This window comes from Pongo pygmaeus, chromosome 12, assembly GCF_028885625.2.
Source record: "Pongo pygmaeus isolate AG05252 chromosome 12, NHGRI_mPonPyg2-v2.0_pri, whole genome shotgun sequence".
Taxonomy (NCBI): domain Eukaryota; kingdom Metazoa; phylum Chordata; class Mammalia; order Primates; family Hominidae; genus Pongo; species Pongo pygmaeus.
Window position 1 is genome coordinate 4,062,189 of NC_072385.2, and position 12,040 is coordinate 4,074,228.

Sequence of the window (12,040 nt, forward strand, 5' to 3'; positions counted from 1 at the left end):
CCATTCCATTCCTTTCCACATTCCATTCCATTCCTTTCCTTTCCACGTTCCTTTCCACATTCCATTCCACATTTCATTCCATTCCATTGAATTCCACGTTGCATTCCACATTCCATTCCATGCCATTCCACGTTCCTTTTCATTCCATTCCTCGTTCCATTCCATTCCATTCCACATTCCATTCCATTCCTTTCCACATTTCATTCCATTCCATTCCACATTCCATTCCATTCCATTAAACACTCCATTCCATTCCATTCCATTCCATTCCACATTCCATTCTATTCCATTCCATTCCACATTCCATTCCATTCCATTCCATTGCCTTCCACATTGCATTCGATTCTATTCCATTCCAGTCCACGTCCCATGTCAAAATGCATTCCACATTCCATTAGACTCCAATGAATGTTCCAATCCATTCCATTAAATTGCTTTCCACATTTCATTCCGTTCCACATTCCATTCCATTCAATTCCACATTCCATTCAACTCCAATGAAGATTCCACTCCACTCCATTAAATTGCTTTCCACATTCCCTTCCTTTCCTTTCCGTTCCGCATTGCATTCCATTCCATTCCATTCCACATTCCATTCCTTTCCAGCTTCCATTCCACATTGCGTTCCATTCCATTCCACATTCCAATACATTCCCTTCCACATTGCATTCCATTCCATTAAACATTTCATTTTATTTTCATTTCAAAATCCATTACATTCTATTATATTCCAATTTCCATTCTCTTCCCTTCCCATCCATTCCACATTCCATCCCACTTTCCATTCTATTCCATTCCACATTGCATTCCATTCCATTCCACATTCCGTTCCATTCCATTCCATTCCATTCCACATTCCGTTCCATTCCATTCCATTCCATTCCATTCCTCATTCCATTTCATTGCACATTGCATTCCACATTCATTTCCATTCCATTCCACATTGCATTCCAGATTGCATTCCATTCCATTCCACATTCCATTCCATTCCATTCCACATTGCATTCCACATTCCATTCCATTCCATTCCACATTCCATTCCATTCCATTCCACATTCCATTCCATTCCATTCCATTCCATTCCACATTCCATTCCACATTGCATTCCAAATTCCTTTCCATTCCATTCAACATTCCATTCCATTCCATTCCACATTTCATTCCATATCTCATTCCATTCCATTCCACATTCCATTCTGTTCCATTCCATTCCACATTGCATTCGATTTCGTTCCATTCCACATTCCATTCAACATTCTATTCCATTCCATTCCACATTCGATTCCATTCCTTTTGACGTTCCTTTCCACATACCATTCCACATTGATTTCCATTCCATTCCTCATTGCATTCCACATTCCATTCCATTCCTTTCCACATTCCATTCCGCATTCCATTCCATTCTATTCCACATTCCATTACACATTCCATATCATCCCATTCAACATTCCATTCCAGTTTCCATTACATTCCAATCCACATTACATTCCACATTGCATTCCAATCCATTTCACATTCCATTCCATTCCATTCCACCTTCCAATCCAGTTTCCATTCCATTCCATTCCATTTCACATTCCATTCCATACCATTAAACATTCAATTCTATTTCCATTTCACATTCCATTCCATTCCATTCCATTCCACATTTGACTCCATTTGGTTCCATTCCATTCCACATTCCTTCCCACTTTCCATTCCATTCCATTTCACATTCCATACGAATCCATTTCACTTTACATTCGTCATTCCATTCCAATCCATTCCACATTCCATTCCTTTACATTCCACATTCTATTCCACATTCCATTCCCTTCCATTCCACACTCTGTTCCATTCCATTCCACATTCCATTGCATTCCTTTAAACACTCCATTCTATTTCCATTTCACATTCCATTGCATTCCATTCTATTCCACATTCCGTTCCTTTCAATTCCACATTCAATTCCATTCCACATTCCATTCCACATTACATTCCATTCCATTCCACTTTGCGTTCCACATTCCAATCCTTTGCTTTCCACATTCCATTCCATTCAATTCCACTTTCAATTCCTTTCCATTCCATTCCACATTCCATTTCATTCCATTCCTTTGCACATGCTGTTACATTCCTTTCCATTCCATTCCACATTCCATCCCATTCCATTGCATTCCACATTCCATTATATTCCCTTCCACATTCCGTTCCACATTCCTTTCCTGTCCTTTCCACTTCGCATTGCACATTCCTTTCCCTTCCATTTGACTTTCCATTCCACACAATTCCACATTACATTCCATATTCCATTCCATTCCACATTCTATTCCATTCCAAATACCATTCCATTCCATTCCACATTCCTTTCCATTCCATTTCACACTCCATTCAATTCTATTGTTTTCCACATTCCATTCCATTCTATTCCACATTCCATTCAATTCCATTGCATTCCATTCCACATTCCATTCCACATTCCATTCTACATTCCATTCCACTTTCCATTCCATTCCACTCAACATTCCTTTCCATTCCACATTCCATTCCATTCCGTTCCACATTTCATTCCCCATTCCTTTCCAATCCATTCCACATTCTATTCCATTCCAGATTCCATTCCATTCCACATTCAATTCCATTCCATTCCAATCCATTCCACTCCACGTTCCATTCCCACATTACCTTCCGATTCATTCGACGTTGCATTGCATTCCATTCCACCTTCCATTCCATTCCATTCCACGTTCCTTTCCACTTTCCATTCCAATCCATTAGACATTCCTTTCCACATTCCATTTCATTCCATTCCACTTTCCAATCCACTTTTCCCTGCATTCCATTCGACATTCCATTCCACATTCCATTCCATTTCATTCCACATTACATTCCCCTTTCATTTCCTTTCCATTCTAAATTCCATTCCATATTCCTTTCCATTCCATTTCAGTCCACACACCATTCCATTCCATTCCATTCCACATTTCCTTCCAATCCATTTCATTACACGTACTATTCAATTCCATTAAACATTCCTTTCCTTTCCAAATTCCATTCCATTCCATTCCACATTCCATTCCATTCCCTTCCACATTCCATTCCACATTCCATTTCACTTTCCATTCCATGTTCCATACCACGTTCAATTCCACGTGCCATTCCACGTTCTATTACACATTCCATTCCATTCCATTCCATTTCACTTTGCATTCCATTGCATTCTATTCCATTCCATTCCAGATTCCATTGCACTCCATTCCACATTCCATTCCACATTCCATTCCATTCCATTCCAGCTTTCATTCAATCCCATTCCATTCCACCTTTCATTTCATTCCATTCCACATTCCATTCCATTCCATTCCAACTTTCATTCCATCCCATTCCATTCCACCTTTCATTCCATTCCATTCCACTTTCCATTCCATTCCATTCCACATTCCATTCCGTTGCACTGCACATTCCATTCCACTCCATTCCCCATTCCCTTCCATTCTACTCCATTCACATTGCATTCCATTCCATTCGATTACTTTCCTTTCCACATTCTATTCTACATTCCATTTTATTCCATTCTTCATTCCATTCCACATTCGATTTAATTCCATTCCACAATCCATTCAATTCCATTGCACAATCCATTCAATTCCATTCCATTTCCATTCCATTCCATTCCACATTCCATTCCATTCCATTCCACATTCCATTCCACCTTCCATTCCACATTACTTTCCATTCCATTAAACAATCTATTCAATTTTACATTCCATTCCTTTCCACGTTCTATTCCACACTCCATTCCTTTCATTCCTCATTCCATTCCATTCCATTCCACATTCCATTCCTTATTCCATTCCACATTACATTCCATTCCAAATTCCTTTCCATTCCTTTGCACATTGCTTTCCACATTCCATTCCACATTCCATTCCATGCTATTTCACATTCCATTCCACATTCTGTTCCATTCCAATCCACATTCCATTCCATTCCATTCCATTCCACATTACAATCCATTCCATTTCACGTTCCATTCCATTCCATTCCAGGTTCCATTCCATTCTCTTCCACTTTACATTGCATTCCCTTCCACGTGCCAATCCACGTTGCATGCCACGTTCCAGTCCACGTTCCTTTCCGCGTTCCATTCCATTCCATTCCATTCCACCATCCATTCCATTCCATTCCACTTTCCATTCCATTCCATTCCACATTCCATTCCATTTCATTCCACATTCCATTACCCTTTCCTCTCCATTCCATTGTAAATTCCATTCAATTCCATTCAATTCCAGTCCACACACCATTCCATTCTGTTCCATTCCACATTTCCTTCCACTCCATTTCATTACTCATACTATTCCATTCCGTTACCCATTCCTTTCCATTCCAAATTCCATTCCATTCCATTCCACATTCCATTCCATTCCACTCCTCATTACATTCCATTCCACTCCACATTCCATTCCATTCCATTCCACTTTCCATTCCTTTCCATTCCACATTCCATTGCATTCCTGTCCAAATACCATTCCATTACATTTCACTTTCCATTCCTTTCAATTCTGCATTCCATTCCATTATATTCTTCCTTCCATTCCTTTCCATTCCATTTCACATTGCATTCCATTCCATTCGACATTCCGTTCCACATTCCATCGCATTCCATTCCGCATTCCATTCCGCTTTCCATTCCATTCCATTCCACATTCCATTACATTACATTCCACTTTGCATTCCATTACTTTCCACGTTCCATTTCATTCCATTCTGCGTTCCATTCCATTATATTCCACGTTCCATTCCATTCCATTCCGTTGCACATTCCATTCCATTCCATTCCACATTCCATTATGTTCCATTCCATTCCACCTTCCATTCCCACATTCCCTTCTGATTCATTCCACATTCCTTTGCATTGCATTGCACTTTCCATTCCTCTCCATTCCATGTTCCATTCCATGTCTTTCCACATTTCATTCCACATTCAATTCCATTCCATGCCACTTTCCATTCCATTCCATTCCTTTCCAGTCCACATTAAATTTCATTCCATTCCAGTCCAAGTTCCATTCCATTACATTTTACTTTCCATTCCATACCATTCAATATTCCATTCAATTCCATTCCATGCTCCATTCCATTCCAATCCACATTCCAATCCATTCCGTTCCATGTTCCATTCCACCTTCCTTTCCACCTTCCATTCCACAGTCCATTCCATTGCATTACACATTCCATGCTACATTCTAATGCATTCCACATTTTCTTCCATGAATATCCACTTGCATGTTCTTCAAATTGAATGATTCACAACTTCTCTCTGAAAAGGTATATTCAACTCTATGAGTTGGATGCACACATCACAAAGTAGATTCTGGGAATGCTACTGTCTACTTTTTATTTGAAGGTATTCCCGTTTCCAACAAAGGCTTCAAAGCACTCCAATTATTCACTTGCATATCCTACAAAAAGAGTGTTTCAAATCTGATCTATCAAAAGAAAGGTTTAACTCTGTTAGAGGAATGCACACATCACAAAGAAGTTTCTGAGAATGTTTCTGTCTTGTTTTTATGTGAAGATATTTCCTTTTTTGCCGAAGGCCTCAAAGCACTCCAAATGTCCACTTGTAGATTCTACAAAAGAGTGTTTCAATACTGCTCTACCAAAAGGAAGTTTCATCTCTGTGAGTTGAATCCACTCATCACAAAGAATTTTCTGTGAATGCTTCTGTCTAGTTTTTATGTGAATTTAATCCCGTTTCTAACCAAGGCCTCAAATCGGTTCAAATATCTACCTTTGGATTCTACAAAAAGAGTGTTTCTAAACTGCTCTATCAAAAGGAAAGTTCAATTCTGTGAGTTGAATGCACCCATCACAAGAAGTCTCTGAGAATGCTTCTGTCTAGTTTTTATTTGAAGATATTCCCGTTTCCAATGAAGGATTCAAAGTGCTCCAAATATCCACTTGCCGATTCTTCAAAAAGATGGTTTCAAAACTGCTGTATCAAAAGGAAGCTTCAACTGTGTGAGCTGAATGTACACATCACGAAGTAGTTTCTGAGAATGCTTCTGTCTAGTTTTTATGGGAAGATATTCCTGTTTCCAAAGACGGCCTCAATATGGTCCAAATATCCCCTTTCAGATAGTGCAAATAGAGATTTTCAAATCTCCTCTATAAAAAGTTATGTTCAACTCTGTGAGTTGAATACACACGTCACAAACTTGTTGCTGAGAATGCTTCTGTCTAGTTTTTATTTGAAGATATTCCCGTTTCCAATGAAGTCTTCAAAGCACTCCAAATATACACTTGCAGATACTACAGAATGAGTGTTTCAAACCTGCTCCATCAAAAGAAAGTTTAAACTCTGTGAGTTGAATACACACATCACAAAGAAGTTTCAGATAATGCTTCTCTCTAGTTTTTATTTGAAGATATTTACTTTTCCACCATAGCTCTCAAAGCGTTACAAATGTCTATATGCAGATTCTACAAAAACAGTGTTTCAAAACTTCCGTGTCAAAAGAAATATTCAACACTGTGAGTTGAATGCACACAGCACAAAACAGTTTCTGAGAATGCTTCTGTCGAGTTTTATTTGAAGAAATTCCCATTTCCAATGAAGGCTTCAAAGCGCTCAGAATAGCCATTTGCAGATTGTACAAAAAGAGTGTTTCAAAACTGCTCTACCAAAAGGAAGGTTCAACTCTGTGAGTTGAATGCACACATCACAAAGAAGTTTCTGAGAATGCCTCTGAGTAGTTTTTATGTGAAGAGATTTCCCTTACCACCGAGGGCCTCAAAGCACTCCAAATGTCCACTGGCAGATTCTAAAAAAAAAGTGTTTAAAAACTGCTCTATCAAAAGAAAGGTTCAACTCTGTGAGTTGAATGTACTCATAACAAAGAAGTTTCTGAGAATGCTTCTATCTACTTTTTATGTGAAGATGTTTCCTTTTCCACCAATGGTCACAAAGCACTCCAAATGTCCAATTGCAGATTCTGCAAAAAAAGTGTTTCAAACGTGCTGTATCAAAACAAATGTTCAACTTTATAAGTTGAAGGCAGACATCACAAAAATGTTTCTGAGACCGCTTCTGTCTAGTTTGTATGTGAAGGTATTCCCTTTTCTACCATAGGCCCCAAAGCAGTCCAAATATCCATTTGCAGATTCTACAAAAAGAGTTTTCAAAATTGCTGTATCAAAAGAAAGGCTCAAATCCATGAATTGAATGCGTACATCTCAAAGTAGTTTTGGAGAATGCTTCTGTCTAGTTTTTATTTGAAGATATTCCCGTTTCCAACGAAGGATTCAAAGTGCTCCAAATATCCACTTGGAGATTCTACAATAAGAGTCTTTCAAAGCTGCTCTATCAAAAGGAAGGCTCATCACTGTGAGTTTGAATGCACACATCACAAAAAAGTTTCTGACAATGCTTCTGTCTGGTATTTATGTGAAGATATTTCCTTTTGTACCAAAGGTCTCAAAGGGCTCGAAATGTCCTCTTGCAGATTCTACCAAAAATGTGTTACAAAATTGCTCTATCAAAACAAAGGTTCAACTCTGTGAATTGAATACACACATCACAAAGATGTTTCTAAGAATGCTTCTGTCTAGTTTTTATGTGAAGGTATTCCCGTTTAAATCAAAAGCCTCAAATCGGTCAAAATATCCCCGTGCAGATTCGACAAAAAGAGTGTTTCAAAACTGCTCTATCAAAAGGAAGCTTCAACTCTATGAGTTGAATGCACATATCACAAAGAAGTTTCTGAGAATGCTTCTGTCAAGTTTTTATCTGCAGATATTCCCTTTTCCAACGAAGGCCTCAAAGTCTTCTAAATACCCACTTGCAGATTCTACAAAAAGAATGTATCAAAACTGCTCTATGAAAAGTTATGTACAACAATGTGAATTGAATTCACACATCACAAAGAAGTTTCTGAGAATGGTTCTGTCTAGTTTTTATGTGAAGACATTCCCATTTCCAATGAAGGCCTCAAAATGGTCCTAATATCCACTTGCAGGTCCTTCAAAAAGAGTGTTTCACAACTGCTCTATGAAAAGGTGTGTTCAACTCTGTGAGTTGAATGTGCACATAACAAAGAAGATTCTGAGAATACTTCTGTGTAGTTTTTATTTGAAGATATTTCCTTTTCCACCACAGCTCTCAAAGCTCTACAAGCAACCATTTGAAGATGCTGCAAAAAGAGTGTTTCAAAACTGATCTATCAAAAGAAAGGTTCAACTCTGTGAGTTGAATGCACACATCAGAAAACAGTTTCTGGGAATGCTTCTGTCTCTTCTTTATTTGAAGAAATTCCCGTTTCCAACGAAGGCTTCAAATCTCTCCAAATAGCCAATTGCAGATTCTACAAAAAGTGTGTTTCAAAACTGCTCTATAAAAAGGAAGGTTCAAACCTGTGAGTTGAATGCACACATCTCAAACAAGTTCCTGAGAATGCATCTCTCTAGATTTTATGCGAAGATATTTCCTTTTCTAATGTAGGCCTCAAAGCACTCCAAATATCCACTGGCAGATTCTACAAAAAGTGAGATTCAAAACTGCTCTATCAAAAGAAATGTTCAATTTGGTGAGTTGAAAGCACACATTACAAGGTAGTTTCTGAGAATTCTTCTGTCTAGATTTCATTTGAAGATATTACCGTTTCTCACAAAGGCTTCAAACCACTCCAAATAACCACTTGCAGATTCTACAAAAAGAGTGTTTCAAAACTGCTCTATAAAAAGGAAGCTTATACCATGTCAGTTGAATGCACACATCACAAAGAAGTTTCTGAGAAAGCTTCTGTGTAGTTTTTATATGAAGATGTTTCCTTTTCTACCTTAGTCCTCAAAGCACTCCAAATATCCACTTGCAAATTCTACAAAAAGAGAGTTTCAAAACTGCTATATGAAAGCGAATGTTCAACCCCATGAGTTGAATGCACACATCATAAATAAATTTCTGAGAATGCTACTCTGTAGTTTTTATGTAAAAATATTTCCTTTTCCACCTAAGGCGTCAATGCACTCAAAATGTCCACTTGAAGATTCTACAAAAAGAGTGATTCAAAACTGCTCTATGAAACGTTAAGTTCAACTCAGTGAGTTTAATGCACACGTCACAAAGAAGTTTCTGAGAATGCTTCTGTCTAGTTTTTATGTGAGGATATTTTCTTTTCTATCATAGGACTCAAAGTGCTCTAAGAATCCACTTGCAGATTCTACCAAAAGTGTGTTTCGATACTACTCTATCAAAAGTAAGATTCAACTCTGTGAGTTGAATGCACACATCAGAAAGAAGTTTCTGAGAACCCTTCTGTCCAGTTTTTATGTGAAGATATTTATTTTTCCAGGAAAGGCCTCAAAGCCTGCCAAATATTCCCTTGCAGATTTTACAAAAAGAGTGTTTCAAAATTACCCTATCTAAAGGAAAGTTCAACTCTGTAAGTTGAATGCACACATCACAAATAAGTTTCTGAGAACACTTCTGTCTAGTTTTTATGTGAAGATATTTCCTTTTCTAGCATAGGCCACAAAGCTCTCCAAATATCCAATTTCAGATTCTACAAAAAGAGTGTTTCAAAACTGCTCTATCAAAAGGAAGGTTCAACTCTGTGAGTTGAATGCACACATCACAAATCAGTTTCTGAGAATGCTTCTGTCTAGTTTTTATGTGAGGATATTTCCTTTTCCAGCATAGGACTCAAAGCCCTCCAAATATCCACTTGCAGATTCTACAATAACAGTGTTTCAAAACAGCTCTATCTAAAGGAAGGTTCAACTCTGTCAGTTGAATGCCCACAACACAAAGAAGTTTCTGTGACTGCTTCAGTCTAGTTTTTATGTGAAGATATTTCCTTTTCCACTGAAGGCCTCAAAGTGATCAAATGTACACTTGCAGATTCTACAAAAAATGGTTTCAAAGCTGCTCTATGAAAAGTTATGTTCAACTCTGTGAGCTGAATGCACATATCACGAAGAAGTTTCTGAGAACACTTCTGTTTATTTTTCTTTGAAGATATTTCATTTTCCACCATAGCCCACGAAGCGCTACAAATGTCCATTTGCAGATTTGACAAAAAGAGTGTATCAAAACTGATCTATGAAAGGTAATATTCAGCTATGTAAGTTGAATGAACACATCAAAAAGCAGTTTTGGGGAATGGTTCTGTCTTGTTTTTAGTGGACGATATTCCCGTTTCCAATGAAGGTTTCAAAGTGCTGCAAATGTCCAATTGCAGATTCTACAAAAAGAAAGTTTCAAAGCTGCTCTATCAAAAGGAAGATTCAACTCTGTGAGTTCAATGCACACATCACAAAGAAGTTTCTGAGAACGCTATTGTCTAGTTTTTACGTGGAGATATTTCCTTTTCCACCGAATGTCTCTAAGCGCTGCAAACATCCACTACCAGATTCTACACAAAAAGTGTTTCAAAACTGCTCTATAAAATGGAAGGTTCAGTTCTGTGAGTTGAATGCAGACATCACAAAGAGGTTTCTGAGAATGCTTCTGTCTAGTTCTTATGTGAAGATATTCCCCTTTCAAACAAAGTCCTCAAAACGGTCCAAATATCCCCTTGCAGATTCTACAGAAAGAGTGGTTCAATCTGCTCTATCAAAAGTAAGGTTGAACTCTGTGAATTGAATGCACACACCACAAAGAAGTTTCTGAGAATGTGTCTCTCTAGTTTTTATGTGCAGATATTCCCGTCTCCAATGAAGGCCTCAAAGGAGTGCAAATATCCACTTGCAGATTCTACAAAAAGAGTGTTTCAAAACTGTTTTATGAAAATCTATGTTCAACTCTGTGAGTTGAATGCACACATCACAAAGAAGTTTCTGAGAATGCTTTTGGGGAATTTTTAGGTGAAGATATTTCCGTTTCCAATGAAAGCCTCAAATCAGTCAAAATATCCACTCGCAGGTCCTTCAAAAACAGTGTTTCACAAATATTCTATGAAAAGTTATATTTAACCCTGTGGGTTGAATGCACACATCTCAACGAAGTTTCTGAGAATGTTTCTATCTAGTTTTTATGTGAAGTTATTTCCTTTACTAACACAGGCCTCAAAGCGCTCCAAATATCCACTTGTAGATTCTACAAAAACATTGTTTCAAAACTGCTCTATCAAAAGGAAAGCTCAACTCTGTAAGTTGAATGTACAAACCACAAAGGGCTTTCTGAGAATGTTTCTGTCCAGTTTTTATTTGAAGATATTCGTGATACCAAAGAAGGATGCAAACCGCTCCAAATGTCCACTTGCAGATTGTAGAAAAAGAGTGTTTCAAAACTGCTGTAACAAAAGGAATGTTCAACTCTGTGAGTTGAATGCACACATCAAAAGGTTTCAAAGAATGCTTCTGTCTAATTTTTGTATGAAGATATTTCTTTTTCCACTGAAGTCCTCAAAGCACTCCGAATGTCCACTGGTAGGTTCTACAAAAAATTGTTTCAAAACTGCTCTAACAAAAGGAAGGTTCAAATTGGTGAGTTGAATGACGTCATCAGAAAGAAGTTTCTGAGAATATTTCTGTTCAGTTTTTATGTGCAGATATTCCCGTTTTCAACGAAGGGCTCAAATCGGTTCAAATATCCCTTTGCAGATTCTACAAAAAGAGTGTTTAAAAACTGTTCTATCAAAAGAAAGGTTCAACTCAGGGAGTTCAATGTACTCATCACAGAGAAGTTTCTGAGAATACTGCTGTCTAGTTTTTATGTGAATATATTTCCTTTTCCAGAATAGGCCTCAAAACGCTCCAAATATCCACTTGCAGATTCTACAAAAAGAGTGTTTCAAAACTCCTCTATCAAAATGAATGCTCATCTCTCTGAATTGAATGTGCTCATCACAAAGAAGTTTCTGAGGATTCTTCTGTCTAGTTTTTATGTGAAGACATTTCCGTTTCCAGCATAGGGCTCAAAGTGCTCTAAATATCCACTTGCAGATTCTACGAAAACAGGGTTTCAATACTGCTCTATCAAAAGGAAGGCTCAAATCGTGAGTTGAATGCACTCATCACAAAGAAGTTTCTGAGAATGCTACTGTCTAGTTTTAAT